The sequence below is a fragment of the Mesoplodon densirostris genome, chromosome 14 (assembly GCF_025265405.1).
Source record: "Mesoplodon densirostris isolate mMesDen1 chromosome 14, mMesDen1 primary haplotype, whole genome shotgun sequence".
Classification (NCBI taxonomy): Eukaryota; Metazoa; Chordata; class Mammalia; order Artiodactyla; family Ziphiidae; genus Mesoplodon; species Mesoplodon densirostris.
In genome coordinates, this window is record NC_082674.1 from 41,535,575 (window position 1) to 41,561,196 (window position 25,622).

At 39.1% G+C, this 25,622-nt stretch overlaps 1 protein-coding gene and 1 pseudogene across 24 annotated transcripts in view; both read right to left on the reverse strand.

Moving 5' to 3' along the window:
* Positions 1-25,622, reverse strand: part of NRXN1 (neurexin 1) — a 1,137,515-nt gene that overhangs the window by 91,392 nt on the left and 1,020,501 nt on the right. The window lies entirely within an intron of this gene.
* On the reverse strand, positions 573-21,562 carry LOC132502090 (cell cycle regulator of non-homologous end joining-like; annotated as a pseudogene).

Consider the following 25,622-nt stretch of genomic DNA (forward strand, 5'->3'; position numbering starts at 1 on the left):
GTGGAAGAAAGGTGGCAGCTCGGGGGGAGGAGGTCTGTCTGATTGGTCAGGAGGCTTCCCAATCTGTACACTGAGCCTCAGGCTCCTAGACGGAGCCCAGCACTGTGGCAGGATGTCTGGTTCTGGGCTGGACAAGCAAGGGCTCACAGACTGATTGACTGCCTCGCGATGGAAGCTATTGTCAAAATAGGCTTCCTCCTTAGGGAGGCCAAACAGTAGGATTTCCAGTGTATTTAGCACCCATACTTGTTTTTCTTTTAAAATTATTAAGTTGTCTCTTTGGTTCCAGTAAGTTGACCACCACAACCTCATCTCCCTGGAACCAGGTAACTGAATACAACAAACAGACTGTGGGGATCCCAGACCCTCTGAGCGAGGAGAGAGCACAGTGCAGGGAGGATTTCTAACGGGAGCTCATTCTGATTCCTCACTTCCCAAGGTGAATCTGCGCAGCCCAGAGTGGCGCAAAGCTGGGAGCAGAAGCCGTGACAGTCTGAGGGCAGCGTCCAGGCCAAGAGGGAAACCCAGCTTCCTTCAGCCACTCTAGGCAGAAAGTCCTGGAAGTTTATCCCTTAGCTGAAAAATCTCTCTCTGACGTATGTGAGTGCATCCTGGTCTTCCTCGAGGCCTCTGCTGCAGGCCGAGTCAGAACCCGCAGGCCCCGGAGGAGGGCCGCCTTCCCCACAGTCCTCGTCCTCACTGTCCTCACTGTCCTCACTTCTGCTCTGGGGGGAACTCGGGGACGGTGGCGCTTAGCTGGCTGGGGAGTGCTCTGGCTTATCAGCGCCTGCCAGAGGCAGCTGTTCCAACGGCTTTTCCTGTTTTCGGCCCTCAATCAGGACCCCCAGAGCAACGTCCACAATTTCAGCTTCATTCATGCAGTACACAGTCCTCATGGCAGGAAGTCTTGCTGCAGCCACTGGCGCCGTGGCTCTTCTCCTCCTCTTGGGGGTCTTCACCTGCACCGCCCTCTTTGCAGCCACCTGGGCTGTCATCCATGCGGGAAGCACCCTTCTTTTATTCTCAGATTTAAAGTCTTCCACCTCTAGTCTCTCATGAAGAGGAACCAGGGCCCAAGCTTAATGACTTCAGGACAGCAAATCCCACTCTCTCGCAACACCAGGAATTATAGGTCTGTTTGTCCTGAATGGGAGTCCAGCTTTAATTCCGGCGACAGCGCCGCCCGCGTGCTCGGCACTCCTCCAGCAGGGCTTCAGCCTCCGGGCCCGTGCCCTCCTCTTGGCTTCCGGGGCGGGTCCAGAAGTCTGATTCTGGGCGGTTGTAGGGAGCTCGGAGGCCAGCCGGCCGGGCCCCGCCCCGCGCGCGTTGTGGCTGCCCACCCCCACCCCGCTCCTCAACCCTCTTTCAATCAGTGGACAAGTCCTGCTGATTCAGCAACGTCCCCCTTGCCTACACCCCATTCCCACTGCCACTACCCTAGTTCTGATTCTCATTACCTCTTTCTTGAATTACTGCAATTGTCTCTTCAGTGGTTGTTTGGCTTCCAGTCCCTCCCTTAGATCATTTTACAACCAGCTGGTTGAGTTGTTTTCCTGAAGCACAGCTGTAATAATTCCATTCCCTGTCTTGAAAAAAAATCAATGGCTCTCTAATGCCTGTCTAAACCCCTTAGCAGGTTCTCTGTCATCTGCCCACCATGTGCTTTCCCAGATTTTGTTATACATCCCCCTGTACACACTCCACACACCACCCTAACCCTATTCTTTGTCATTCCCTGAACCTTTGTATGAATTCTCTCCCTTGATCTCCTAGTTGCTCCTTCCCTCATCTCAACTTGTTGATATGCCCACATTTCAAGGAATGGATAAAATGCCCTGTTCCATAATTAGGTACTTCAAGTACCTAATCTCAGACTTTTTTGCTCATAGAGCATATTCGTTGCATCACTAAAAATGTACAAATTAATCTAGTAATCTCATTTCACTGTTATTTATACATAAAACTCTACTCTTTTTTGTAATTTAAAAAAAATTTTTTATATACAGCAGGTTATTAGTCATCAACTTTATACACATCAGTGTATACATGTCAATCCCAATCGCCCAATTCATCACACCACCACCCTCACTCCCCTGCCGCTTTCCCCGCTTGGGGTCCATACATTTGTTCTCTACATATGCATCTCAATTTCTGCCCTGCAAACTGGTTCATCTGTACCATTTTTCTAGGTTCCACATGTATGTGTTAACATACGATATTTGTTTTTCGCTTTCTGACTTACTTCACTCTGTATGACAGTCTCTAGATCCATCCACGTCTCAACAAATGACCCAATTTCATCCCTATTTATGGCTGAGTAATATTGCATTGTATAGATGTACCACATCTTCTTTATCCATTCCTCTATTGATGGGCATTTAGGTTGCTTCCACGACCTGGCTATTGTAAATAGTGCTGCAATGAACATTGGGGTGCATGTGTCTTTTTGAATTATGGTTTTCTCTGGGTATATGCCCAGTAGTGGGATTGCTGGACCATATGGTAATTTTATTTTTTGTTTTTTAAGGAATCTCCATACTGTTCTCCATAGTGGCTCTATCAATTTACATTACCACCAACAGTGCAACACCCTCTCCAGCGTTTGTTGTTTGTAGATTTTCTGATGATACCCATTCTAACTGGTGTGAGGTGGTACCTCATTGTAGTTTTGATTTGCATTTCTCTGATAATTAATGATGTTGAGCGGCATTTCATGTGCTTCTTGGCCATCTGTATGTCTTCTATGGAGAAATGTCTATTTAGGTCTTCTGCCCATTTTTGGATTGGGTTGTTTTTTTTTTTTAATACTGAACTGCATGAACTGTTCAAATATTTTGGAAATTAATCCTTTGTCCCTCGATCCATTTGCAAATATTTTCTCCCATTCTGAGGGTTGTCTTTTCGTCTTGTTTATGGTTTCTTTTGCTGTGCAAAAGCTTTGAAGTTTCATTAAGTCCCATTTGTTTATTTTTGTTTTTATTTCCATTACTCTAGGAGGTGGATCAAAAAAGATCTTGCTGTGATTTAGTTCAAAGAGTGTTCTTCCTATGTTTTCCTCTAAGAGTTTTATAGTGCCTGGTCTTACATTTAGGTCTCTAATCCATTTTGAGTTTATTTTTGTGTATGGTGTTAGGGAATGTTCTAATTTCATTCATTTACAGGTAGCTGTCCAGTTTTCCCAGCACCACTTACTGCAGAGACTGTCTTTTCTCCATTGTATATCCTTGCCTCCTTTGTCATAGATTAGTTGACCATAGGTGCATGGGTTTATCTCTGGGCTTTCTATCTTGTTCCATTGATCTATGTTTCTGTTTTTGTGCCAGTACCATATTGTCTTGATTACTGTAGCTTTGTAGTATAGTCTGAAGTCAGGGTGCCTGATTCCTCCAGCTCCATATACCCATTTATGATAAAAACTCTCCAGAAAGTGGGCATAGAGGGAACCTACCTCAACATAATAAAGGCCATATACGACAGACCCACAGCAAACATCATTCTCAATGGTGAAAGACTGAAAGCGTTTCCTCTAAGATCATGAGCAAGACAAGGATGTTCACTCTCGCCACTATTATTCAACATAGTTTTGGAAGTCCTAGCCACAGCAATCAGAGAAGAAAAAGAAATAAAAGGAATACAAATTGGAAAAGACATAACAAAACATAGGAAGGACACTCTTTGACATAAATCACAGCAAGATCTTTTTTGACCCACCTCCTTGGGTAATGGAAATAAAAACAAAAATAAACAAATGGGACGTAATTAAACTTGTAATCTTTTACACAGCAAAGGAAACCATAAATGAGACGAAAAGACAACCCTCAGAATGGGAGAAAATATTTGCAAATGAAGCCACTGACAAGGGATTAATCTCCCAAATATATAAACAGCTCATGCAACTGAATATCAAAAAGCAAACAATCCAATCAAAAAAACGGACAGAAGATCTAAAAAGACATTTCTCCAGAGAAGGCATACAGATAGCCAAAGAGGCACATGAAAAGATGCTCAACATCACTAATTATCAGAGAAATGCAAATCAAAGCTACAATGAAGTGTCACCTCAATGGCCATCATCAAAAAGTCTACAAACAATAAATGCTGGAGAGGATGTGGAGAAAATGGAACCCTTTTGCACTGTTGTTGGGAATGTAACTTAATACAGCCACCATGGAGAACAGTATGAAGTTTCCTTAAAAAACTAAAAATAGAACTACCGTATGACCCAGCAATCCCACTACTGAGCATGTGCCCTGAGAAAACCATAATTCAAAGAGACACATGCACCCCAATGTTCATTGTAGCACTATTTACGATAGCCAGGACATGGAAGCAACCTAAATGTCCACTGACAGATGAATGGATAAAGAAGATGCGGCACATATATACAATGGAATATTACTCAGCCAGAAAAAGGAATGAAACTGGGTTATTTATAGAGATGTGGATGGACCTAGAGACTGTCATACAGAGAGAAGTAAGTCAGAAAGAGAAAAACAAATATTGTATATTAACGCATATATGTGGAATTTAGAAAAATAGTTCAGATGAACCTATTTGCAAAGTAGAAATAGAGACAGAGACGTAGAGAACAAACGTACGGACACCAAGGGGAAAAAGGGTGAGTGGGATGAATTGGGAGGGTGGGATTGACATATATACATTGCTATGTATAAAATAGATAACTAATGAGAACCTGCTGTATAGCACAGGGAACTCTACTCAATGCTCTGCGGTTACCTAAATAGGAAGGAAATCCAAAAAAGAGGGGATATATATATACACATAGCTGATTCACTTCGCTGTACAGCAGGAAGTAACACAACATTGTAAAGCAACTATACCCCAATTTAAAAAAAATAGCATTGACCAATCACGAGGCTTTCTAAGTGACTTGGAATAGGATGACACATCTGTTAGGCAACAGTCATTGGAGGGGAAAGGAAACTTCAGGATTAGAGTTTACCTTTCTGGTCTGCTAATTATATAAATAACATAAGATTACTCAACACTTTTCCTATCTGAAACAACCAGATTACTCTATATTATCAGAGCATAATGTCACTGAGGATGTGTGTGTATGGTTGGGGGAGGGTGTTATCAATTTTAATTATAAAGTTTTCAAGTGAGTAGAAGAGTTTCTATTTTTTTTCTGTAGACCTGTGTTTATTTTTGTCATTAGAGAAGTTTTTTTTATATCCTGTTATTTTTTTAATACCCATATCTTTCACTTTTTGAAAATATTAAAAGAAAACAAATTGTAATGCTGATGTCTCACCATTTTAGCACATCAGAAAGAGGAGACTCTTTTACAGCTGTCTCTCCTCTGTTCAACTATGTGCTACTGTGTAAGCCTTGACCTTAACTCAGGTAGGGATCATCTCACTCACTCAAACCTAAACTTTAAGTCCTTGCAGAGTGTCTTTGAGTTCAGTGTTACGGCTCTTTCCCCATTCTTCACATATCTATACCTAGTTGGTTGATGAAGCAAACTGTCATTGGTCTAATATGCAAACTGTGTCCATTGGTTTATTGCCAGATGAATTTTTTCATAATAAATTAATGATATAAAACCCCTGTGCAAGCTAGCAAATCACTGTGAGTCAGAAAGCTCAACATGGCCTTAATCAATAATCCTATGCTACTACTTTTTCCAAAAAGTTCAATTATTCACTAAGAGTTTAGCTGAAAGTCTCCTTAGATAATTATTGCAATATTTAAATAATATTTATGGAAATAGCCAAATATGTTCAGCCTTGGCTCTACCTCATGTGCAGACTTTTCACGAGCTCAGGAAAGTCACCATGGCCAGGAGAACTACCATAGTTCTTGATGACCTCTTGTCATTAGTGGAATTTTGGTAGCTTTGACAGCATCTCTATAGTCAGTGAGCACAGAAGATTCACACTAAAGATACCAAATCAAGAAGAATCTCTAGGATTGGATTCAAAGAACATTAGAGATGGAGGGCATTATAGAAATCATTGAACAATCCCTCCCTCTCTTCTTTTTAAACAAGAAGACTCGTATCAAATATAGAGTTAGTTTGTAGCAAAGCTCTCTGACCCCTGGCCCTCCAGATCACCTGCAACATCTCCATATTGAACAACTTTTTTCATACACAGATCTCAGAATCATCCAAGCAGTTCCAAAAGGAAGTCAGTTCTTATTACTAACATAATGGAGAGGTCTTCAGATTGTTAATTTAAACTCATTATCAGACTAGGATCAAGTTCAAATTCTCCAACTCTCTCATTCAGTAAATCATACAAGAGCTAGAGTCAAGGTAACTAGAGCCTCAAAGCATAAAAAATAACTTGTTTGAAATTTATTTGCTATGAGGAGGACACCCCACGTTTTAATGAACCTCAGAGCAGATACAAGATGTCCTCAGTGGCTTTCCTATGAGTTGAGTTTCCTGCACATTCTTCCTTTAGAAATGCAAAAACTCTTTCAAGAATTTTATGCCTGCATGGAGAAAACTGCTATTGTGTACAATTAGCATATTTACTAAGGTTTGTCATTACTTTTGGTAATTAAAATCGTACAAAGAGAGAGACATATCCAATTCAAGAAAATTACACAGTACAGTAATACACAATCATAATGGTTGCCTGACAATTATTAAAATATACCAAATTCTTCTTTACAGTAAAAGTATTCACTAGAGTAGCTTCTGAATAAGATCATTGCTGTGCTTTCTATTTAAATATGTTTTTCTGCACAGAAAATTATAATTACATTTGCATAACTACTGTAATCAATCTAGAATTATGGCTCAATTTTTTTTTTTTTTTTTTTTTTTTTTTGCGGTACACGGGCCTCTCACTGTTGTGGCCTCTCCCGTTGCGGAGCACAGGCTCTGGACGCGCAGGCTCAGCGGCCATGGCTCACAGGCCTAGCCGCTCCACGGCATGTGGGATCTTCCTGGACTGGGGCATGAACCCGTGTCCCCTGCATCGGCAGGCAGACTCTCAACCACTGCACCACCAGGGAAGCCCAATGGCTCAAATTTTTATTCTCCAAATCACTATTCTTTCTAAGACATCAGGAGCTCTGAGGCATAATCTGGCTTTGTGGATCATTATACTAATTTGTAATGGGATTAAATATATTTTTGCACCTTCTTTACATGAATCAGTCATTCTAGGGATACAGTAGGCAATACAACTACTTTGTGCAATCTGTTTATTTCTAATTGAAAAACAGGCTTTTATTTCCCAAATCCATTTTGTCCAAAACAAAAGAAAATAAACCATTAGCAAAAACAATTATTTACATTTACAAAAGGAGAACACCAAACGATATTTGGATGAAGTGGACTTCCATAGGCAAGACAAACATTCATCTGTACATTCAGGTGTCCTGTACTTACTGAGATTAGCTGGGATGGCCGAGCTAAATTCTGTCCCATCTTGGAAATACTGGCTACCATAAACCAAAGATTTCTTTTGAATGTTTCTCTTTATTCCTGATGAATTCAACAGGCTTCCATGGGACCTGATATTACAGCTATATATATTTTTAAAATCCAAGTCAGATCTGATGAAAATGATAAGCAGACATAAAAATACCAATCTGCAACGAGCCTTCTAGAGCCATGGACCAGGAGGCTAGCTCTATGAGAACTTCCTGCTAGCTCCTTTTTCTGACCAGTCTGCTGACAATGTCAGAATCCCACAGACCCCATCTGCATGGTTCTTGTCTCCGGAGGGCAGAGACTGAGGCGCAGTAGCAGACCAGAGCATGAGGTACTCTAAAATCCAGTTTGTCTCTGGTCCTGCTACACAGTGTTTTTGGTTACTAGGCCCAGCTACTCAAGGGAATGATGTCTCCATGGGCCAGGCCAGCACGTAATAAATTCTCAAAAGCACAGACAATATATACTTCCTGAGAGTCACTGTGTGAAGTCACTACCGAAAGAAACCCTAAAGCCTTTCTCTAGCAAAGGATTTCAAAATCATTTCCACGTGAAAAGATGTTAAACCTAACTCAATCTTTCAAACTTTTTTTATCTTGGAAGGTTAGGAGCTTTGCTGAAAATTGCACAAGGAACTGTTTTAATGACCGATTAATTCAGATTGGCAGACACACAGGAGTAAATATGTTCAGTGAGTAACAGCAAGGGTCACATGGATACCCAAAGGATTATGTATTGACTTTGGAAGAGAAATTGAGATAAACTGAGAACAAACATTAAGTCAACCGTGGAATTACAGTATTACTTAAGTGTGTACTCAACTGTATGTTTATAAGCACAGGTAATGCCTACCTAGGAAAAAATGGAGCCAGCAGGTAACTTGACTTGTATTTACATAATTTTATAAAAATAAATTCTTGCCTCATTACTGACAGCCAGCCTCTATTATTGATACATTACCTGCCTCTAGAAAGCATGGGGAGCTCTAGATGTAGGCTCAGCCTTATTTGGATGGTGTGTGAATTCAAAACAATGACAGTTTCAAGATTTCTTTCCTTTAAATAGGGGAGCAACATTTATTCGAAAGATAGAGAAATATAGTCAAAGAAGCAGGCAAAGAATCATAAGAAATTGAAGGTAGTTGGATATTTAGTATGTACTAATTTTGTTTTTTAACATTTTCTACTCTAATTTTATACACATGAAAATTTATATACATGCAGGCACAGAATAAATGAAAGATATTCATTCCTTCCTTAATTCTGAGATAAAGCAAACCCACATGAAGAAGAAATTACATCACTTGTGTGCTAGTTTCAATGAACGCCTGACAGTGGAGGAGATGGAGAGTGGTAGAATGGTGGAATGCTAAAGCCAGGTAGATAAACTGAATGTGGAACTAAGTCTTGAGCAGGAATTTAAAGAGGAGAAGCTATGTGGATAAGCTAGTAGGAGATTGATCCAGGTATGGCAGAAGTAAAGTACTGAAAGTCTAGTAATTAGGGCAGCATAAACATGTGTCTAGTTTAAAGAGTGTGTGTTCAGAAAAAAAACAAAACAACAAGACATGAAAATGGTGAGAACATAGATGGAGTTGAAGTGTTGGTGGGGGCAATCAGATTTAATGTGAAGATGTCGTTTATTTATCAAAGTAAAAACCCAAAAATTCTTTTTGAGGAATAATAGTCTCCAAGGCAACTGAGCTTTATAATGAATAATAACAATGGCTAACACTTACTAGGTGTTTTCTATGAGTTCTGAGGACTTTACGTATGTCACATCATTGAATCCAGGATTTCTCAACCTTGGCACAATTGACATCTTGGGTTGAGTGATTATTTGTTGTGGAAGGCTGTCCTGTGTACTGTAAGATGTTTAGCTGAATCCTTGACCTCTACCTACTAGATGTCAGTAACAACACCCACACCCCACACCTCCCAACATACACACAAGTCGTGACAATCAAAAATATCTCCAGTCATTGCCAAAAGTCCTCTGAGGCAACACCTCTCTAGTTGAGAGCTTCGGACTTTTTCTTAACAAGAAGCTATGAGTTAAATCTCATCAACTTTATTTTCACTAACTATCTTTTCACAGATAAAGGGCAGGGATGTTAAATTACTTGCTCAATGTCACACGGTTAATAAGCAGTAAAGCCTGTTGGTCTCTGCTCCTGGTTCCTGGCACAGACCTCCTATATCCCTTGGAATTTCCTGGGTGACAGCAGTGTCTTTTGCTTTGATGAATCTTAGTGGACTCCTGGATGGGATTTGGTTACTAGGAAGACTAAGTCGATATGAGACGGTTGGAATTTTCAGCCCATTCCCTATTCTCCAGAGAAGGAGAGGGGCTAAAAGTGGAATTAATGATCGATCATGCTTACATGATGAAGCCTTCATAAAAATCTCAAAAGTATGGGGTTCGAAGCACAGTTGTTAAGTAACTTGCCCAATGCCACATGGTTAATAAGCACCAGTGAAGCTTGTCTGTGAACTTCAGCCACTTGATTCTAGGGACTGGATTCTTAACCACTATTTTCTATTGCTTCCTCATAATCTTTCTAGGCAAGAATCTAGCATAAAGTCCTATTAAAAAATAAGAAATAACCCAATGTAATAGCCCTCATATTAACTGAAATATTAAAAAATGGCCAGACTTCTTTATTTTAGTAACGATATCACAGCCAGTGCAGTCAAGACTCCTGTCTCTTGTTTTGCAATTTATCCAGTGACTGCCTTTCTCATCTAATGCTTTTTCAGTGATGTGTTCTACATCATGTTAAAGAGATTTTGTTTTATCTGACCTTAAATTGACATCAGAGAAACCATTATCGGCGCTTCTCTGTTTATTTCTTCTGGGCTTTGGCTGTGTAGGGAGAATAAAAGGTTTTTGCTTGTCCACAAATATTTAAAAAATGCAATTATTTGAGTATACCTGTAGCTTCCAAGTGTACCTAGATTGTACAATGTGCCTAACTGTCCTAGCAAAAGGGGACGATCCACCTGAACATTTTCTGATCAGAGTTGCTCCCTTTTCCTTTAATGATATATGGAAAGTGGGGAAAGAATGCTAGAAGGGAAAAAGGTCTGCCTTATCTTACATGTGGGAGTTTTGCAATCACGTAGTGAGAACTCCTCTGACTTCATCTCACTTTAGGTAGGCAGGCAGGAGACTGTGGACACAGTAAGGAGGAAAAAATGGGAATAACTTAGAAATAATAAATGGTCAAAGCCTCCCCTCTCCTGGAAAGGTAAACAGGGATTGCTGCTAAAGGAAAAAGACCTCAGCTAGGTAGGAGCATGCCTGACTCTGTGTGTGTGGCCTCTATTCTCCCATCTATATAATATTTATGAAAGGTTCTTGTTAATGATAAGGTTCCATGCATCAGTAATAATTAACGAAAGATAAGGAAGGATTTGTAGGCTTCATTTATTATTTTGATCTATTAAAAATCATAGAGAAGGCAGCAGGTGAGAGACATAAAAAGAGAATCACAGATTCATATGGCCAAAAGCACAATGCTTGTCCAAAGTATGTCTTTTGATCCCAGAAAGTTCTACCTATGAAACCGCAGACTTAATCTGAGACTCTGCTTCCTCTTCTGTGAGATGGAATAACATTACCTCTCCGGCAGGATTTTCTAAGACTTAGACAGAAATCTCCAAGCAGACAATATTTCAAACAGTATTTGGCACAATATAGGCAAACAGTAAATACATATTGCCTAAATGGAGGTTGAAAGTTTTCAAGTGAAAATGTAATTGTGCAATGAAATTTAGTTCCCTTTCCCTTCTTGGAGTTTCATTGAGCATGGAGAAAGTGAGGCTTATATTTATTTTAAGGAGACTCATGGCCTAACAGGAACGTGGAGACTAATGCAACTCAAAAGACCAAGGCAACCAGGTAGGCAAAGCTCAGAAAGATGGGACACCAATCACAGGGATCAGGTGGAAAAGTATGAGCCTTAAGTAAAGACCAAGGGGTCCAATATTACTCAAAGAAGGCCAGGGCTTCCCTGGTGGCTCAGTGGTTGAGAGTCCACCTGCCGATGCAGGGGACACAGGTTCGTGCCCCGGTCCGGGAAGATCCCACATGCCGTGGAGCGGCTGGGCCCGTGAGCCATGGCCGCTGGGCCTGCGCATCTGGAGCCTGTGCTCTGCAACGGGAGAGGCCACAACAGTGAGAGGCCCGCATACCGAAAAAAAAAAAAAGAAAAAAAAGAAGGCCAGATGCCTTTTCCTACCACCTGAGGGGCCTCTGAGTTCCAGTCAACTAATCTTGAAGTGACAGAAGAAAGTCAAGTAGAGTGGTTGGCTTACATTTCATTGCCAGCGCTAGGGGTGAAGTAGGGTAATGAGGTGAGGCTATATATATAGACTAAATCAAGGAAGTTTATCTCCAGACACAGAAGCAAAGTTTGATCATACCAAACCACTTTGCAATGAAGAGAGGGCTGCCTGGAATGAATGAATGAGATTAACAAGGCCTGTCTAACCTTCCACCTCACCAAGTATCGACATTTTTTTTCTTCTAGCTTTAGAGACAGAGGATATGTCTCAGCTCACAGAATTTTAGGCATAATACTAGAAACTGACATTTGATTGGCATTTTATGCAGTACAATTGTGTAAACTTTCAGGCCTGCTGTATAATAATCCTTCCCTGCTGTGTGTGGAGCACTTTGGGCCCCTCTGGATGACAGATGTGATGTGAATGGGAAGCATTATTATTACTTATGTTTTATAATATGTCCACTCTATGTCCTCTGCCACAACAGAGACTTCTTTCGAATGTGCAGTAAAAGCCCCCAAGTCATGCATCGTCAAAATATTTTTGAAATGAAAAAGCAAAATTAACCACAAACTGCCCCGTTGTCTCCATGAAAATAGCACTACAACATAACCAGCGAAAATCAATGTTAAATAATAAAAGCTACAACCAAATAAAAACCTAAAAGATGGGAATGAGCCCTGTGTTTGGGAGAAGTATGCTTTTGCAAATCTCAACAATGGTAATTTTGCTTTCCAATTAAAGTGTAATAGCAAAAGAGCAAATCATCACCCAGAGCATCCTCAAGAATAGCTCAATGAATTTTACTTTACTCAATAAGAAGGAAAGTTTTCAGTAGAGCCCTTTCCTGGGTAAAGATTTGAGCAGCAAAGACACGGGATGTTTTTTCCACTTTACATTACCCAAACCCAGATATCTTCTGATGACCCATCAATTCATAAAGACCTTTATGGTCAGGAAGCACATATTTAAATATATAGTGAACAAGTGACAAACGATAGACGCTAGTTTTTTGGTGGGTAAAATTCATCTAAAACATCAAAGATTTTCTAAGAGCAGCGGGTTTACTCCTTGTATCATTGAGTTTCCATTTAGGGACAGGTCACATTAATTCTCAGGAACTCTTTCCAGAATGTTGTTTAATTAGTGTGACTCTTTTAGATTCCAAATCAGGATGCTATGGTATTTTAATACAGGAAGATGTCAATTTAAATGTGATAGATAATTGACTCTCTACAGTTTAATACAATTTTAAAAGATTGTAACTTGGATGCTTTCTCTGCAGTAGGAATGCATCAAAGGGCCCCCTGTGGGCTGAAAAAGTTAATGCACTTCTCTAAAGGTTTTGAGTCCTGGAGAACCTAAAACAATAAAATAACATTTCCTCATTACCATACTAGTCACAATGCCATTCCCATAAAGTGACTCTGGCATAAAAGGCTGGCCTTTTTCCAGATGATCTTTTATGGGGATGGTTTATTTTTCTTTGTCTCGACATTAATGAGCTATGTATTCAGGGAAATAGATTTCAATGCCTGTCAGATTACTAATCAGATGCTTTTCCACTGCTCCAAGAGCAAGCAGGGACCTCTGGTAAAATGGGGGAAAACTAGATGATTCATTGAAAGGGGCCATGAAAATAAATGTGAAGGCAGTAATGGACCTGTTCCAACTATGACTTCATGACAAAATGCTACGACTTCCAACATTTTATTACTTGCCATATCTTCCTGTTTTGCATTATTGTCATACCTTTTTTTTTTCCCTTCTGAGTCTTACATCTTTGGCGAAAAAGAAGATAAAGATATATGTAAACTTTTTTTTAAGGTTGTAAGGTATCTGATCCTAAAATTCAGAGACTGCTCATTTGATATAAGAAGTATGTTTTCATAGCTCAAGGCTGCTAGTTATTTACAAACATCTTGGAGGAACAATTTCTTCCTTGAGCAATTCTGGTATATCCTATTCTACCACAGTAGACTGAAGTTGACTGTTTTACCACCATTTTACTTCCTATTTATGTGGAATAGGCTGAAGATGTTAAGGCAATCTAACAAGAGGGATGGGCACAGGAAATAGTCATTTATATTGATCACAGCATCCTGAGCCTCAGTGGAGATGAAGAGAATTTTTTTTAAATTAGGAAAATAATGAGTTGGCAGGATTGAGAATATAGGGAAAATATTACTGGAAAATACTCGGTAGGTAAATATAGATGAGGGAATAGGCACAAGGTCAGGCAGCAAGCACACTTAGCTTCATATTTCCTAATCACTCCCTCTGCTTTGCAAACCCTTCCAAAACATTACCTCATCTGTGCTTTCATCATCCCCAGTGTGTAAGATTCAATTACTCATCCTATCCCTCTGTGCAACTGAGAGATTTACCTTTATTCATCCCTAGTTGTCTTTATAGTCATTTCCTCAGCTTAGCACTTATTTTGATTTTCTTATTTTGATTTTAGACTGATCTCGCTAACAAGTCTGGAAGCTGTTTGAGGACAGGTATACATCTTTTCTGTGCTTCTCTTGAATCCTCTTTTGAATACTTAGTCCTTAAGAGGTAGGTCTTGATTGATTATAACAAGGTAGTTTCAGAGCATGTGGTAGATTATTGAAGGCCAAGTTTATCATTTTCAGCATATGTATGTATATTTGTTAACTGTACGCTGCAAAATGGGCATTTCATACTCAAAACTCAAGTAGCTGGGGCACCAAATTATAATTTTGATTTATAAATAAAGGATAAACAATGTGTCATATATATTTTATAATCAGAGAATGACGGTGTATCATTCCTTATAAGAAGCATTTATAAATACATGTTTGTCTTTTTGTTAAATGGTTTTATTGTTTACTGTTATATTCATTCTAATTAAACTATTTTAACACCATTATGCTAAAGTATCTTCTGTATTTCATTTTTTTAATCCTAAAATTCATAACTGCATACTGGAAGTGTACTTATGACACATTCTTGATGTGAAAATGCAAATGTTTCCAAACATAATTATTCATTTGTAAACACTGCACCCACCTGGACATTCTTCCCAGCAAGTGTTATTCTCAGAGTATGATTTTGTAGGTTAATACTCTAAGGAATTAAATATAATTCATATATGAGCCAGTAATGGACATTTATATGCAATCATATTATTTACTTGATAATTCCATATAAATTTAAAACAGTCAGAATGCCCTGTTTCACTACTCAGTGGTAGTTCTAACGGATTTTAACAAATTCAGGATGAACCAGTCATGGATGGGAGGAGAGCATTTAATTCCTGCTTTAGCCTTCCAAATTTAAAATAAATAAATAAAGTTCTCTTTTTTCCTCTATTTATATTACATATATATGTATAAAATATATTTAAATATATGTATACATAGATACACAACTACAATAGAAAGATCATTAAATATCTACCAAAATCTCTCCTGCCTGCCCCAATCCTCCCTGTTTCCACTTGAATAACTATAAATAACATTTCTCAGTTCTTCCAGAAGGAAAAAAAAAAAATACATTCAACTTGATCTCAAGAAAGCATTTTTCTTACGCTGCCACGTTAAGTCAGCAATTTTAAAATATACTAAATTGAAATTTTCATTTAATCATTAGGAGGTTAAAGTACATAGCACTTTACCAATGTAAGCCTTTTCCTAACTGTTAGTAGATACTGACTTCAACTGATGATGCCTGGTAGCTCTACCAAACTTCTGCAAAGGGCTGAACACGCATAAGCACTCTAAGAAGGAATAGGAAATACACTGTCATCTACTTAGGTCTTTTTTTTTTTTAAATAAATTTACTCATTTTATTTATTTATTTTTGGCTGCGTTGGGTCTTCATTGCTGTACGCAGGCTTTCTCTAGTTGCAGCGAGTGGGGCTATCCTTCATTGCGGTGCGTGGGCTTCTCATTGTGGTGGCTTCTCTTATTGCGGAGCATGGGCTCTAGGCACGCAGGCTTCAGTAGTTGTGGTACATAGGCTCAGTAGTTGTGGCACACGGGCTTAGTTGCTTCGTGGCATGTGGGATCTCCCCAGACCAGGGCTCAACCCGTGTCCCGTGTGTTGGCAGGCGGATTCTTAACCACTGCGTCACCAGGGAAGCCCTACTTAGGTCTTAACACTGCACAACTAGTGCTAATCTGAGATGTCTTTTTGAAGCATAGGTTGTTTTTTCTAATTTAAGGACCAAGTTGCTTTGGAGTGTTCATTCTCTAAGATGTCTATGGAGTATATCTATGAAACTTGATTATGTTTTCTGTGTAAGATCTGGGCAAGCTGGATATGGCCAGTATAGCAGGATGGAAAGGTATTTGGCTTTGAAATAATCTAGGGTAAGCAAAAACAGGCAGTAAGCATATTGCGATTCTCTTAGACAAGGAAAGAATCTTTTTGTTAGTTTTTTTGTTTGTTTTTTTAATATCTCTAATATATCACATAGTTCCTTAATGCTTCCAGTTTAGAAATATTGTAAGAAGTAATTTTTTAAGAAACAAATTATTAAAGACTCAAATGTTAGCCTTTATTTCACTATAAGAAATATAATTAAAGGAGCCAAGGATGTTAGTTAAAACCAAGAGAATTCTTTACTGTTGTCTTCCTAGACTTTAGAATTCCTAAAATGTGTTAAATAATCAAAACATTTTGAAAGACTTTTAAAAATATAATATGCAGTCATCTTGAACATATATTTTGCTAAATCATCTATTTAAGAGTCTTCTACTTTGTTTATCACCCTACATAAAAGATAATTCAGACACCATGGCTACAAAACAAATGTAGGCAGGTAATAAAAATAATAAATAACTTTTCTAATTATTCCAATCCTGGGTACTGACTCTTAGAAAATGAAAAAAAGTGGCATTTTATTGCTTTCTAATTCAGAAAGCATATTAATTCTTGCAGTTAATGATTTGATACATAGCATGCTACTAGATTTTCTAACACAATTAACACAAGAATCTTGTCCTCCCCAACATAGTATAAATAAAATATATAAATCATTTAGAAAAACAGAAGTTTACACGTAGCACCAATTCAAAGTTCTTGTGAAAAAAATTTAAAGGATGTGTACAAAATTTTAGAACTGGGATACAAATCTGAAATGTAATAGGATCACTGCCAAACAATTACAGATAACAGAATAAAATGTATGGTTCCTTTCCCAGAAATTTGGAACATAATCAAGATAGTACAAAATAATTTTGAATTCTTTATTTTTAAAAACAAGAGATGTGTTATATTTAGCTGTACCCTACACATTTTCATTTTACTGTTTTTCTGAAATCTATGATGAATAGCTGCTGAAATGTCAAGGGATGAAAACATTAGATTTTTATTCAGTGACCTGTAAATTTATTGGTTGTCAGAATCTCTTATAGAGTAGGTAGAAATAAAGCTTCTATGGCAGCCAAATTCTATCCTTAGCTAATGCTGGGGTTCAGTTTCCATGAATATTCCCAAATCTTGTTGAAATCAAGTAGCACTACATAACTATATTGTCTTCCAAGGGACCGTGTCCTTCTACAATGATAGCCAGGGAAGAAACAAGGATACATTGAAGACAGTGATTTGTAGCAGGTGTTAGGACTTGCTTGATATAGGTACATATGCATGTCAGTCTACGTAATATACTAGAATCCATAAAAGCACAAATCACTGCCAAGAGTTTCTCTTGTCCTTTCTGAAAAGAAGTCACACGACTTAACCTGGCTTAGTAAGTTTGGGTGTTGCTTCTCTAAATGAGATTTTGATTAAGAATTATTATATCTGAAAGTCTTTTTGCCTTCATCACTTATGTTTTTCGATACCATTTCAAAACATGTGATGTAAGATATAAAGGGACATTGATGAGCTTATAGTTGCCTTGGCACTAAATCCAACTAAAAATGAACCCAAGAACATTAAAGGGGCTAGTGTCAATTTTTTTCTGTGAAAACTCAACGTGTTTTCTCCTATAAATGTGTTCAACCTGGTGATCAATGACAAGTTTGCAATAAAAATCTGGGACTGGTTTTTACCTACTTTGAATAAAAGGTTAACAATACAGGCTTCATGGATGTTTAACCAGCGTCACATTAAAAAAAAATGAGGGAGGCAAAGGCAAAGCTAATGGATTAACCTTTTAAAAAGTAGTTCAGGGGCTTCCCTGGTGGCGCAGTGGTTGAGAATCCGTCTGCCGATACAGGGGATACGGGTTCGTGCCCCGGTCCGGGAAGATCCCACATGCCGCGGAGCGGCTGGGCCCGTGAGCCATGGCTGCTGAGCCTGAGCGTCCGGAGCCTGTGCTCCGCAACGGGAGAGGCCACAGAAGTGAGAGGCCCGCATACCACAAAAAAAAAAAAAAAAAAAAAAAAGTAGTTCAGTGGGATAACTGCTGTAGCACCATTCACTTCAGGGCCAAACTTGTTTAAATGGGCAGTCTCCCTTGGATCTTATCCAAGGAGATTTAAGTAACCAAGTACCAAATCATGGTGGGGCAGATGGGATGAACAACTATTTTGCATATTGTTTAGTGTCACATATAATTTTTAGAAAAGTATTGTTTAGCGTCACATATAATTTTTAGAAAAGTAAAGTTGTCCTCTCATACATAATTTTTAAAATAACAAACTATATATGGCATATATAAGTTTATATATGCCATCTAGAAATATTAAGGACAATATTAACATATCTGACATTTATGCCAAATAGTTTACATTGGTTATTTCATCTAACCCTCACAGTACTCCAGGAATTAGGTGCTGTTACTCTCATTTTACAGATGGTGCTATGGCTCTCTATATATTGCTAGTTCTTGCTGAAATCAAGTAGTAATTCATCATTCTGTTGTCTTTCAAGGGACTGTGTGTCCTCCCTTCCTCACTGATAGGGAAGAAACGAAGATACTGATTTGTAGTAGGTGTTGAGGCTTGCTTGATATATGTACATATGCATGTCAGATGGGTTTAAATAATGTGCCTTATATACCACATCAGGTCAGACAAGGAACGAAGACTGTGAACTCAAGTCTAATCAAGACCTTAGGCCTTGAGTACTTAGCTATAATATCTATCAACACAAGACACTGGGTTTTGTCTTGTGTGTTTTGCTAAAATATCTTACATTCAGAAGTAACCTAAGGTTAAACTAAAGAGAAATAAGAATTTCCCTTAGGCTCATGCCCTACTTTGCCTGAATATATATATATATATATATATATTTTTTTTTTTTTTTTCAGTACGCGGGCCTCTCACTGTTGTGGCCTCTCCCGTTGTGGAGCACAGGCTCCGGACGCGCAGGCTCAGCAGCCATGGCTCATGGGCCCAGCCGCTCCGCGGCATGTGGTATCTTCCCAGACCGGGGCACGAACCTGTGTCCCTTGCATTGGCAGGTGGACTCTCAACCACTGCGCCACCAGGGAAGCCCCCTGAATATATTTCTTAATACCTTACTTTTGCAAGAAAATTACAATGCATAGTCTATCCTATAAGAATAATATTAACAGTTTCCTTTAAAGTGGGTAAGATAAGGCTTCTTATCAATTACAGTTCTAGCTAGAGTTAAACACTGAATGCAGAGAACCAGTTCTAGTCCCATTTCTGCAACCAGTTTTGTCACCATGGTAAGTTGTTTAATTCTTTAGGTTTCTCAACTATAAAATGAGGATTTTAGACCCACTGACATAGATTCACAGTAGTTTTAAGATGGTATGATAATAACATTCACTCAGACTATAAATTTGCAAACATTGCACTAGACACAAAGAAGAGGTTCACAGTGGCTGAGGACAGGTCAGGTCTTGAAGAGGTTTATAATTTGGGGAGTTGGGGGCAATGAGTGAGGTAGGGGGTGGACAAGGCACAAAAGAAATACGTTCTTTCTCAAAGATGACCTTACTGACACACTATAAATAGGATGTTCGTTTTAACTAGTTCTACAACAGACACATACAGGCAGTATCTTACCACAGTCTCATATGCAGATGGTTTGTGAACAAGGTGCGAGGAGCAGTGCAAACATGAGTGGGTAGAGATACGAGGTCTTAAGGTAAGAAGACTGGCTGATACAGAGACCTGGAAGTGGGGATAAGGAGTCAGAGGAGTTGAAATGGAGAGGAGCTTACATTTAGGTGGGTGGGGAAATTAGATGTGCAACGTCATATGGAACAAAGCTGATGTAGACAATGGAAGCCATGGGCTTCCGGAAAGTGGCTAAAGATAATGAAGTTGGGATGGGGAGAGTAAGCGAGGAGCAGAGTGTGTAAAAATGGGAAACATGACAACGTCAAGTAGGAGGGAGATTTGTCTATGTTTTAAAACATTATATATTTAAAACATTTTTCTGAAAATAATGTTAGCTTCTTAAGCATCTGTAAATGCCAGGAATGTCACATGCATCATCCATTGTACTTTTCATAATCATCTTACAAACTAGGTAATGATTTTCCTATTTTATGGGTGCTTCATCAGGTTAAGCAGCTTGGTAAAGGTTACCTACCAGCTAGTTAATGGATAAGCCAGGAAGAGAATATACATCTGTTCTGCAGGTAACACCATGTGAACTCTCAGTCTCAAACTAATTTTGCAAATATGCAAGTGAGTGACTTTAGGCTAAACCCAACTGTGAACATTTTATAAGGAATTCTTAGAAATTACTATTGGCGTTTTCTCCCTGGTTCTGTGGCAGGTGTCAATTTCTTTGTTTTCAGTATCCAGGCCTATGACTTGCAGACGTGGCATACTGAGTGCATAAAATACTTAAAAATACATGGGGCAAACAGCAGGAATTAATGACTGCCATTTATTAATGCAGTAAACTCGCCTCTCCACCACCTCAAGCCCACTGTCTGCCTACAATAGAAAAAATCCACTCAATTTGAACTTCAACATCTCTTCAATTTTTGAGGCACATGCTATCTGAAACACCAGACTTTCTGTGTTTAAAACACAGACTTTTTCTTCCTCAAATTTGACCCTGAAATGTCCTCCAATTTTAATGTCAGGAGGCTTACTGCAGTGGTCTGGAGAGCCTAGTTCATCATGAAAATGTGCTCTACTTTTCAACACCAAATAAATATCTCTTCCCTGCATCCTGCTTAAAATGGTCACTTCCTTCCCATGGTTATTTTTATTATTCATGTCATCAGATTCAGCAATGTGAGATCTATTTAGGGGGAACACTTCATCAATTACAAAACACAGAGCATGCTTCTGTCTCTCAAAGGGTTTGATGACACCCTAAATAAGTTCTGAACTGTTGGGAGAATTACAAAGAACACTCTTCTGTTGAAAACATTAAAACTGAATACTTGGAATAAAAAATTGAAAAGCTGAAGTTTAACAAGGGACACACTCCTTCTCCTTGTGACTCATTAAATGTGTTATTATTTTTACCCCGGGAAGTGAATTCTTTCACTTCCTTTTAAGATTATGGCCCTGGCAACATATCACCCAAATGATGGAGCATGAAAAACAAGACAGTTTGAGAACAACTCACAGTAAGTAGCTGATTTCATGATTTTCATGTGCTACTCAATAGACTTTGACATCCTCTCTCCCATTCTTGCCTCACTTAAATCTATTTTCCACATAGCATCCAAAGTCATTTTAAATTATAAATCAGATCATGGCATTCCTCTACTTACTCCCTTCATTGATTCCCCCTGTTCTAGGAATAAAGGCTGAGTTCCTACCCTATCCTACTGTCTCTGTGTATTCTAATCTCTGTCCCCTAAATAAGGGACATTTCTACCTTAATTTAACACCCTTACTCAAACTGTACCTACCTCCCAAGGTATCTTGCCATGTGCATACCTATCAGAATCCTCCTCTACATTAAGAACTATCACGAAACCCACCTCCTCCATGGAGCGTTCCCTGATTGCTGCAGTGGTAAATAACTTCTCCTTCCTATTATGTTGTATTGGTTTTCTGGGGGCTGAGACTCTGTTTTCAAGATCTTTGTGTTTATAACCATAGTGATTTGTACATTGCCCTGAGAATAGTAAGTACTGAGACCATAAGGTGAATGCAAAAGTTAAGGGAGGCTGTGGAGGAAAAAAAAAAAAAAAACTGTTGGCAAGTATCTATCTATTTGCCTTTCTACCTCTAATTTCTCTCTCTCTTTTTTTTTTTTTTTTTTTTGTGGTACGCGGGCCTCTCACTGTTGTGGCCTCTCCCGTTGCGGAGCACAGGCTCCGGACGCGCAGGCTCAGCAGCCATGGCTCACGGGCCTAGCCGTTCCGTGGCATGTGGGATCTTCCCGGACCGGGGCATGAACCCGTGTCCCCTGCATTGGCAGGCGGACTCTCAACCACTGTGCCACCAGGGAAGCCCTCTAATTTCTCTTACTTCTGTCCTTGATCATAATCATATAAAATGTTTACCAAGCAATTATACTCCAATAAAGATGTTTAAAAAAAAAGTTTACCAGTTGTTCACAGGGAGTTAAAATGCTGCTCTTTAAAATTCTTTTGTAGAGATACTGATGGAGCTTTTACAATTATATAGAGAATTGGGTCTTCTTCTTTAAAGACTGGATATTACCCAGTCTTCCTAGCTACGACAAGGAAACATCAGGCATTTTAAAACAATAGGCCCAGATTCTAAAATAATAAGGTCTTTTTTATTCTCAAGATTCCAAACATAATCTGATTGCCCTTCAACAGCCTTGTGAATAGGCATACATAATCTCATTCCCTATGGAAAGAAAATCAATAACATAGTGTGTCCTACTGAATGCAACTTGAGTTGTCAGTATAAGAGTTAAAACAAGAGATTCTCACTCTTTGGACATGCTCCAACCATCTGAGTAGGCAAAGTCACAGAGCACCACCTGGGCCTGATCACCTGCACACAGCCAAGGCCATGGCAGTCCTGACAAGTAGTGACAACACACAAGCCACCAAATAAAAGGACAGGAGGCCAGGCCACTGGGTAGTCTCCAGAAGTATCTAACCCTTCCTCTTCCCCTCCTCTCCTCTCCTCATTCTACAAAGTCTAAAAATACTATAAAAAAAAGTCTAGTATATCCTAGACACTTCATTGCCCCTCTTCTGACAATGCTTATATGAGGCAAAGTGGAGTTCACGGGAATCTTCAACTGTGATTACTTGAACAATGAACCCATACCCCTTATGACCAAGGCAGTGTATGCTGAGTTCAGATATAACCAAGATATAGAACCTATCATCTTGAACTTTGCAATGCCATTAGTAAGGTAGGTACTAAGGAATGAATTGTGTTCCCCATAAACTCATATGTTGAAGCCTGTGATATTGTGATACAATAAGAAATATATATTTTAGTCTTTGTTCTTGGCTCCTGACCAGAGCTCCTAAATCCTTTTTAATTTCCTAAGTGATAGTGGTGGTAGGAGCATCTTTTGTTCTTATCTTTGGTCTGAGACCCTGTTTCCTGATATAGAACTCCTAAATCTCTTGGAATTTCCTGGGTGATAGAAGTGTGTTTTGTTCTAAAGAAGCAACTCTTGGTGGGCTCCTGGAGAACTTCTGGATGGGGGCTGGTTACCTGAAAGACCATGATTAGAAGCCTGAAATGTTCAGCCCCACCCCCCATTCTCTGGGGAGGGGAGGACTGGAGATTGAGTTAACAATCAATCATGCCTACATAATAAAACTGCCATAAAAATCCCTGAACTACGGGGTTTGGAGAGCTTCTGAGTTGGTGCACACATCCCCGTGCTGGGTGGGTGGTGTACCCTAAATCCACAAGGACAGATCCTTGTGACTCTTCTGGACCTCAATCTAGGTATCTTTTCCTCTGCTTATTCTTTGGCATCCTTTATTATTTCCTTTACTATACAGTAAACAGGCAAATGTAAGTGTTTCCATGAGTTCTATGAGCCATTCTAGCAAATTATTGAATTCAAGGAAGAGGTTGTAGGAACCCCAATTTATAGCTGGTTGGTCAGAAGTACAGGTGACAATCCGGAATTTGTGATTGATGTCTGAAGTAGGAACAGTCTTGTTCTGAGTCCTTAATTTGTGGGATGTGACCCTAAATCTAGGTAGATAATGTAAGAAGTGAACTGAATTGTAGGACATCCAGCTGGTGTCAGATAATTGTTTGGTGTGGGGGGAAAAATCCACACGTTTGGTGGCCACGAGTACTGCAAGCAAAAAGAAAACAGAGTTTTTCCTTTCAAAGCCCTAACCCCAACATGACTGTATGTGAAGACAGGATCTTCAGGGGTTAATTAAGGTTAAAGGAGGGTGGGCCCTAATGCATTAGGATTGCGACTTTATAATAAGAGGACGATGAAGAGATCTCTTTGTCTCCATACATACACACAAAGGAAAGAGATTGAGAGCACCCAGTGAAAAGATGGCTGCGTACAAGTCAAGCAAAGAGGCATCAAAGTGAAACCTATTTTCCAACGCCTTGATCTTGGACTTCTTAACCTCCAGAACTATGAGAAATAAACTCCCGTTGTTTCAGCCATCTAGACTATGGTATTTTGTTACAGCAGTCTGAGCTGACTAAGATAGCAGTAGAGCACTGTGAGTTCTGCATTTAGTTTGCAGAGATTCAATACAGGATCTGCCACTCATTACCTATGTGACTTGAGGGAATTTCTTAGCCTTACCCTTAATAAGTCAGAGGGTCTTCTTCTGAATGGAGACTATACAAATATCTCCTTCAAAATATTACTGAGGATTTAAATGAGAAAATGCATATAAAGTACTTGGCACCATGCCACAAATACTCCAAAGACACACATGCAACCTAGCATTTCACAAGTCTGGGTAACCGTGTCAAGTGAGTGGGAAAGACAAAAAGGGCTGTCGGATTTTGGAGGAGAAAGAGGGTCCCTTTGCTTGGAATACTTAAAGAATGACCAAGACACTCTTAAAGTTTCCCTCAGCTTGAGTACAATTTAGATAGGTTTCTTCCTGACTATAGGCCCCAACTTCCCTTTTCTTAGAGCATTTACTTTTGAAAAACATAATTACAAATTCTTTCTCTGCCCTTTTTTAAAGGTATATAAATCTCCTTAAAAGCCTCTTGCCAGTTTTACAACCTAGGGAATATCTTTCTCAAGGACCTGGGATCCATCCCTTTGAAAGGTAATTATCAAGAAAGATAGCATCCCCACCTCCCAGTCTCTGTGGGAGGATAGGAGCCTAGCTTAGGTGGGCATCCTCCTCCAAGTTATAAAATTGTCTCCTGTCATGAAGAAACAAGAAAGTTTACTTTCCCTTTGAGTAAGGCCAAGTAGCAAACGCAGGTGACCTATAATCCTCCACCTCAGCTCTTAAAAATCCTCCAGCTCTTTGACCCAGTGGAGTTGAATTCAGTCTTTCTCCCATACTGCAATAGTCATGGATAAAGTCTTCATGCCTGGTTTTTAAACTTTGGTACAATTTTTTTTTTTTTTTTACTTTGATGGGAAACATTCACAGATAACAAAAAACTTGAGATATGCTATAAAGTATAGCTTAGATATTGGTTTGGCCATGTATACAGATAGCTTAGAATAAGAAGTTGCATATATTTTATTAGTTAGCAGTAACTAGTTATGCCATGTCTCAATGCTTTATTAAGGATTATCATTGAGAATTTTTATCAAGTATTGATATTTCAACAGTTACTTAGAGAGCACCTACTAAGTGTCTTTTGAGATTTTAAATCTCAAAACCCTGTACTAACATTAGAAACTCTATGGACCTGAAGTCTTGTATATGTTTCTAGGAAACTGATCACACATTTAATACTTTGCACATGAGTGGTGGGGAGGGAGAGAAAGGAGTTCCTGGCTCATAATTTTAAAACATTACCTACAGTGAGACTGTTTTCTAAAGAACTCTTTAGGATGTAGCATACAGACCAATGTGTAAAGCATATCTTTTTTACTATACAAATGTAAAGTTACATAAATCTAATATCCGAGTGACTCTTAGGCAG